General features: G+C 41.0%; 1 long non-coding RNA gene across 1 annotated transcript; it reads right to left on the bottom strand.

The window, feature by feature from the left end:
- Positions 1-6: 6 nt before the first annotated feature.
- Positions 7-7,409, bottom strand: LOC108446713. Its single transcript, XR_001862015.1, has 3 exons — positions 2,030-7,409; positions 1,297-1,356; positions 7-738 (listed from the first exon to the last, which is right to left on the bottom strand). It is a non-coding gene; the product is annotated as an uncharacterized LOC108446713 (long non-coding RNA).
- Between the last annotated feature and the right edge of the window lie 750 nt (positions 7,410-8,159).

Here is an 8,159-nt window from a genome sequence, read left to right as displayed (position 1 = left end):
CAGGAATGTCAGCGCTGGCACTGCTGGCACAAGCCCGCAGCCCCGTCAGGGGCATGGGGCTGGGCATCGTCCCACAGCAGCCCTGTTGTGTCCAACAAGCCGGAACTTAAGAGCTGCCTTTGACACCACCATGTATCCCGTCTATCACGCCTGGCACCCATCATGCAGCAACCTCATTCCTGGCATCTCTTGAAGCACGTTAATGTGCAGTTGTGTTTACCACACAGACGTACTGGGCACGTGTAACTCGGGTCACCACAACGTTCCCCCTCTGCTGCTGTGGGCAGGTGCCCTTTTTCCACAACCAGGCACCTGCCGTGGGACCATCTCTCACTGTGCCACCACCGCAGATCCAGAATGTTTCCCTCCATCCATGGATCTTCCCACCACCCTCCCTCCTCCTGATATGCTGTGACATTACTTAACTGGGCTGGCAAGTTTTAAATCAGATCAGTGCACGTCCAGTCTTCTCAAGATAGGCCAGCCCAGGGATTGTCAGGCCTCACACAGCTTTGGGTTTCTTCTTTCCCTCAAGCAAACCAGTTATTTCCAGGAAGTAGTGAAGCAGAAGTCAAGCAGAGCAGGTCCGATGATCCCAAGAGTCTTAATTTCTACAATTAGTTCTTGCCATAGTTCTACTTTTGTCAGAGCATGTCCTGGTTGCACTATTCCCTTTGTTTGCATTGCCATCTGTTCCTCGAGGGAAGTGTGGGGAGAGGGCCCATGCACACACTGCTCCTGCAAAGTGACGATGAATTCACTGGAATCAATAGTGTACCATCAGGGTGGATTTCCAGTGATTTGATCTCCTCTTAATTTCAGAACATTTCTAAATTATTTTGATACCACACAATGCAACTTCATCAGTGGACAGAGCATTCCAAGACAGTTACTCTCTTTCATTTTTCTTTCATTGAGCAGAGATAATTCTCTGATATTTCCCATCAGACAGGAAATCCTAACTATGACTGTGAACCGAAAGGCTATTTTTGTAACACTTGTATGTCCGTGTTCCCTCACACAGATGGAAGCTGAAATGACTCGTCACTTAAGCTAAATATCTTCAAAGCCAAAACTCAGCTGCTGCCAATGACCTGGCACCCAGCAGGTGGGAGCTGTGGAAGGGAGGTGTGGGCAGGACTGCCGTGCTCCTGCTGCTCCCGCCTGCTGCAGCAGCCTTTGGGCTGAGATCCTGCACAGAACCAGAGCAGCACTACGAGTGTCTGACTGATGTCACAGTCCTGGGCAGACCCAGGACATGGGAAGAGAACGGCTTCTGATTTTTCTAGCACCTACCTCTTCCTTCACTGGTTCTTTTTCATCCAGTGTGTAACAGAGGGATGATTAGAGCTTTTTCTATGAAAAAGAGGTACAACAGCATTTACAATATCATTACAAAATAGCACACAAAGACAAGGCTGAAGGTTGTAACAGACAAAACACATTAGCACAAATTGCTTTTATGATCCTGTCACGAGACAAGCACTATCTTTTTATATATGTTCTTTGCAGTGCTCATCCACCCTATTGTTTTGGGATCAACTGTTTTGCACTGTCAAAAAAATACGTAAGTTAAAACACAGAGCACACTTTAAATACATTTTAAATCAACAATTTTATATTGAATTTGGTATATAATTGACAACATTAGAAAATACCTAGAGAAATGCTTACTGTTAGTCATTAAAAACAATATTACAGTTTGGATAGATGATGATAATGGCAACATATTTAGACAATTTTCCCCCATACATTTGTAAATATTTATTTCCTCAAATGTTATAAAAAAGGCCATTTGGAATTATTCAAGATTTTGCATTTGAAATCGAAGCTGATATCTCTCTTACAGTAACTTTCCTTATTTGCCCTGGCAGACAACTGTGTGTATGCTCCTTAAAATACATGATGTGATAATTATTCTATTATGAAACATTACTATATTTCAGCTACATTTTATTTTCTTATTGCATCTTTTTTGGTTTACCTAGTATATAGTGTGTTTGTTTTTAAAGAGAAAAAAATAACTTACATCATGCTACAAATACTCAACACTTTGCAGGTATGGTTTTCCCCTGAGAAGGAGAAGAGAGAGCAACATGGAATATTTTGAAACATTAGTTTAACTAATTAAATAAAAGAAATAATAAATAAATAAATAAATTAATTAATTAAAAGAAACTTATAGAATAGGATGAAACATAGGGCAAAGGAGTGAGAAGTTAATAAAAGACAACTTGATAGAAAAATTCTCAGTTTGATACACACGACTACAGTGCTGAGTTGTGTACAGAATAGTTACAAATGCACCTCACAGAGCAGGGCAGAAGAAAAAAATGAATGGCAGTGACAATAACCAATTATAAATCTTTCCATACCTCTGATAAAATCATGAATCATAAAGTTGAGGCTTAGATCATTCCTAATATTGTTCCACGCTCTATCACCTTGTCTTCTCTCACCATTACAATTGTTGTTGAAAGCCTTTTTCTTAGACATCAAGAAATCATGATATAAGATTGTTTGGGATGCTGTCTGAATGTGTGTATTGTGTGTGTGCTGGCACTGAGGGAGGATTATTCTCCTTTGTGGATGGGGAGTGGCAGGGTAATCACGCTGATGCAATACTGGAAAGTTCTACTCACCATGACACAGACTATCAACATTACAGAGACAATAATTATTTGCACTTTTATAGTATCTTTCATCCACAACTATTACTGTGTTCTGTAACATGTCAGCTCATTAATGAAGCCACAGAGAAGCAGAGAAGGCCCAGTATACACTTTGTACAGGGAAACAACCACAACACCTGGCAGTGGTTCATAGGTGCGCTCCCTTACTCCCAGATGACACCTCCTGCTGACACCGGTTCTGTTCAGTTGCCTCCAGGACACAGGGTGTACAATACTGAGGTCAAAAGTAACCTTCTGTCTTTAACAATAACAGAAAAACTGGTTTAGGGTGAAAAGCTGTAATTGGAATTCACAATCACTGGAAACTGGGGCTTGGACTGAAGTGCAAGAGCCAATTTTATGTGAAGCAAAGGTGTGAAGTGTCAGAGGGTGGAATAACGTTTTCAGCATATTGCACTCTCTTTAGATAATTTCTATTAAAATCAGAAGCAAAAACCCCCCAAACCTCACACAAAACAGCTGAAGAGAGACTTACCTTCCTGGAGAAAACGGGGTTTCCAGATGCTTTTTCATCTTAAAATAGCTGAAATAACTGTCTTTAAAAATTGTAATTAAGGCTTGATCCTAATTTGAGTTGGTGGCAAAAGTCAGGTATTTAATGATGTAGTATTAGGTACATAGTAATTAGGAGGAAGAAATCTTAACGTCAGACAGCAATGGGCATCCAGAATTCTTTCCTGGACTCTAATTCCACCTGTGGTGTTATCCATCTTTCTGGCCTGTCACTCTCTGAGCCCCTCTGCCCTCCTCCTTTTAAATCCAGACAGTAGTACTTACTCCAGCTGTTAGGACAATAGCTACCACTTAAAGCTTCTCACCTAACAGTTTCCTGAGATTCCAAGATTTTTGCTTAATGATGTTTGAATTCTTTAGTGGATGTCTCTTTGTCCAGCTAATAGAGCACAGATTTTTAATTGGGGAAAGTGACACTATTGCTGTGAAGGAAATTCAGAGTGATCTTCACTGAACTTGGGGAGGCACCATGACATAAAATTAATGTTAGAAAATATTCTAATCCACAAGTAATAGCTAGATATTCCAGGCAAACGTTTTTGGCATGATTAGTTTCCTGAGTGTTGAAAAAACCCTGTACTTGCATGTGATATGTACACTGTTCAAATATAGCAGTCAGTCTGCTCTAGAGGAACCAAAGCCAGCAATAAAAAAGGAACCACAGCTTTTAAATGTCAGCATTTGCTGCATCAGAGAGAACAGATTAAAGGAGCATGAAACTGTTAGCATGTAAATCTTTACATTAATAATAAAGCATTGTAAAATAAATGCATCCCGTTCATGTGATTCTAGCATTGATGATTTCTCTGGTGTATGTATAGAACATAAACAAGTCCTGTATTTTCTTTAGGTAGCTTCTGATAAATATCTCTTCTGTCAAGAATTTCAGTTATAAAAACCACATAAGGCTTTGCATTCACTGATGTCTACCCTCAGGTTTAGCAAGCAGTAACAGACAGTGCTTCAACTGTTGTTGAAGGCCGTGGGACTACACACAGTAATCCCTGTATATGGCTGTGAGCTTTCTGGAATAGAGGCATCATTATATACTTATAAACAAGGACCTGAGACTTCTCTGTGTCTCTTCAGTCTTTTATTGCTGGAACTCCCTCAGCAGAAATATGGGAATAAGCCTTTTATAGGCATCACATCGTGCCCTGAGGTGAGGCATTGCTGAAACTCACAGACACGTAAGCTGCAAGTGCCCCTCAACTTCTACCTATCTTGATATCAAGCATTTCACAGAAATGAGCCTTAAAATACCAAGAAAAAGGTTAAAGGTTTATCATGACATAAGCCCATTTGGTATTACTAGTTTTGCTGCCTTCCATTGCCCAGTCATTTTTTACATGAATAAAACTGAAAGCTACAAGCTGTGATGTGGCCCCTGATTTGCTTAGAAAGATTCAGTGTTTGTTTTGCTCCAGACTTGCAGACAAGCTTATGGACTTCAGCAGAGCTAGGACCTAAAAAAGGACCAAACCTTCTGTGGTCGGTATGTCTGAGAACAGATGGAATGGTAAGAAGCCGACTTCCCCCTGTAATGCTGCACAGCTGTGACTCACATCCCAACTGAACAGCTTTTCTTGGAGTGGAAAGCAAGACAAGAAACAGACAGCTTCAAATAACACATTAGATCAAAGCCAGAAATTAAAATCAGGGGTCCATCATATAGGACGATCAACATTTGAAACAGAAATAAGACAATTCTCAAAAAGTGATGATATATTCTGGAATCTATTACTCAGTGGGACCATTTGTGGAAATTCTGAAGAACTTTTAAGAGTAAAAGATATCATAAATAAATACAAAATAGCTTATTTTAGCATAAATCGAATATACAGATTGTATGAAAACATGAAAACCTACAGTGTTTTTTTTCCCCCAGTGATTTTATACTGATAAGCTGCTAAGTTACAATTTTGGTGAAGAGGAAGACTTGTCAAAGTAAGATATTTGATTTATTCCTCACCCCCTAAATACAAAAATTACAAAATTGTTCTGTTTGCAAAACACTGCAGGCGAACTGTGACATACATCAACCACCTGCTTGCTGTTTCACCACGAGATGCAGCTGGGTATTTTGAGTTAATGTTAGATCCCTTTATTAAACTCATTAAAAATACCCGTGTTATGCCTTTTTAATGTTGCTGTGTTTCTGTGTGCAACACTGTGCTATAACCCAGCAGCTTGTGCAGGAGTTGTCCCTGTTGTCAGCAGCCTCCTGCGTGACTGTAACGCGCACACGTTGTGTTGTGAGAACCCACAGTGTGTTGTGGTGGTCATTTCCTGAAAGGTTTTAGAGAGGGAGGGCTCTCAGCTCGATGTCATCACAAACCAGGCTTGAACTGAGTGCTTTTGTCACCAGGGTCAATAAACTCTCTGAGGGGTGCCTGGGATTCTGGAGTGTCCTGGCAGGTCACTGCTGGGGAAGGCATGGTGGCAGCAGACAGGCCACCACAGCTGATGACGAGTTTCTTTTCAGTCCTAAAAAGCCCACTCACAAGAAGGGATTTGTAGGAACGATCTGGCTTTCTTTTTCTTCTTTTTTTAACTGAACTTCCATTCTGTTCAGTCTAAAATATTTGACTTTTCCCCTTTTCCAAGCGTCTGTTTGGACTCAGTCTTTTGCAATCAGTTAATGTAATTTTTGCCTACATAGCAGTGGATATAAAAGGTGCCAGAAAGAAAGAACTGTAAGAACAAATAACCCTAAACTTTGTCTCATTTACACACTCAGTTCACAGTTTATCTGTGTCATTATTAGTTCTTGGAGAGAGGCCTGGAGACCTGATCTCAAGGACAAGGATTATTCTGTGTCATGCTGCAGAGCCAAGAAAAGGAATTTTTTCATAAACCTATGAGGAACTACTAAATATTATGGATATACACTGAGAAAGCTTAAGAGGACACTCTGAAAATGTAACACCTCAGTAATGTTGACTCACAATGTTTTCTCTTTGAATAGAGGAATATTTGAATACGCAAGAAGAAATTTTAGGTAAAATGAAATAAATCATGAACGGTTTACAAAAGATAAAGATGTTCTCTGATGCAACAGAAAAACACAAGTCAGGGTTGAGAATCAAAAAAGAGATAATGGCATTAAAGTGATGGAAAATGATCTCTACAGGCATCAGCTGCAAACTACATGTCAATAGTTTTGGACTTCTGCATACTAAAGTAATCAGTGTTTTAGCTAAATTGAAAATTATTTTACCACCATGAGAGAGCTGAAATCAAAAGAAGAAGTGGGGGATGCCTTTGAGGTTTAGTTTCACTATCAAAATAATTAGCTAATTTCCAAATCTCGATGTGACAAAATCTGGTATATCTCTTCAACTGGTATCCAATTGCATTATCTGCTAATTTCTTTGTTGGAAAGCTAGAGTGTTTTATCAATCTCACTATTTAATGAAAAAACACTGATGCTAACTTGTCATTATGACCTAATTTAGCAATTATATTGCCTATTTTAGTGTAGAAAGTAATTTAAATCGAAATTTTAAAATTGATACTGTGTCGCATCTGTTTCAACATGCAACATGAGCCAGAACTAATGAGACTCTGGCAGACATCTAGTTAATCAGCTTCCTGATTTAACCTTTGTGTATCCTACCTTGTTTTCCAGTTAATAATGGAAAGCTGCTAAATGTCCTGTTCTGGAATTATTCTTTCTCTATGCATCAGCTTGATTCTGTGGCAATAAAACAGTATTTTATAAGGCATTTAGATCAATGTATTATTTTTCTGTTTCATTTCAGTTACTGGAAGTTGATTGAATGGAAACTATAAAGAATAGTTCTAGGGAAAAAAAATGGGGCCATGTCCAAATATTATATTGGTCCACTGTTCATCTTTTGGGATATCTTCGCCTACTTGAAAAGTGTCGTGATGGTAATTTATCTCAAAGACCTTCCTAGGAAATGCTCGCAAAATGTTTTTAAAATCTTGTGTGTAACCTGGGCCTGAACAGCGTATTTTTAATTCACTATGTAACTCAAGTATTAGCTGGAAAGGCATAGCAAGTATTTCCTTGTGACAGTAGCTGGCTCACTGAATTCATCACCTGGCTGTGTAAACAACGAAATTACAAAAAAGCACACCCAAACCCAGAAACCATTACTGACATTTCCCACTGACTGAGAGTTGCTTTAGACGTTAGGAGAAAATTCCCCCGTGTGAGGGTGGGCAGGCCCTGGCACAGGTAAAGTTTCTCTTGTTATCTCTCTTTTTCAGTGCCACCAGAGCCCCATTCCATCACACTCAGACAAAATTCTCAGGTAATTTCTTACCTTTACACTTGTTGTTTCCTTTCTTTAAATAAAACCCCCTCCTCATCCAGAGGGTCAGATGTACCAGCTGAATCCAACTGAAACCCTGTTCTCTGGCTGAGGGATTGGCAAAAATGAACAAGGGGGATGATCTGTCATAGGTTGCCCAGAGAAGCCGTGGCTGCCCCATCCTTGGTAGTGTCCAAGGCCAAGTTGGACGGGGCTTGGAGCAAGCTGGGATAGTGGAAGGTGTCCCTGCCCACGGCAGGGGGTGCAACTGGATGGGCTGTAAGGTCCTTCCAACCCAAACCTTCTATGATTCTATGACATCCGTGGCCCACGCAGCTGTCACTGAGCAGGCCAGAGCGCACACCTCGGTCACGCCCTCAGAAAATGGGGAGGTTAAAGTTGGGTATCAGTAGAAGGCTCTTCCCCAGGAGGGTGGCTGGGCTGGAACAGACTCCCAGGGAAGTGGTCGCAGCACCAAACCTGACAAGAGTTCAAGAAGTGTCCGGACAACGCTCTCAGGCACATCGCGGGATTCTCGGGGAGTGTCCTGTGCTGGGCTAGGACTAGGAATCGACGATCCCTGCGGTAATTCCGTGAGCTCTCCGCGAGCTCCCAGCTCTCCGCCCCGCTCCGCGGCGAGGGGCGGGGCGGCGGCTCGTGAGGGCGGCTC

This window comes from Corvus brachyrhynchos, unplaced genomic scaffold, assembly GCF_000691975.1.
Source record: "Corvus brachyrhynchos isolate BGI_N302 unplaced genomic scaffold, ASM69197v1 scaffold5, whole genome shotgun sequence".
Taxonomy (NCBI): Eukaryota; Metazoa; Chordata; class Aves; order Passeriformes; family Corvidae; genus Corvus; species Corvus brachyrhynchos.
The sequence above is the reverse complement of the archived record's forward strand: the minus strand, read 5'-3'. Positions and strand labels throughout refer to the sequence as shown.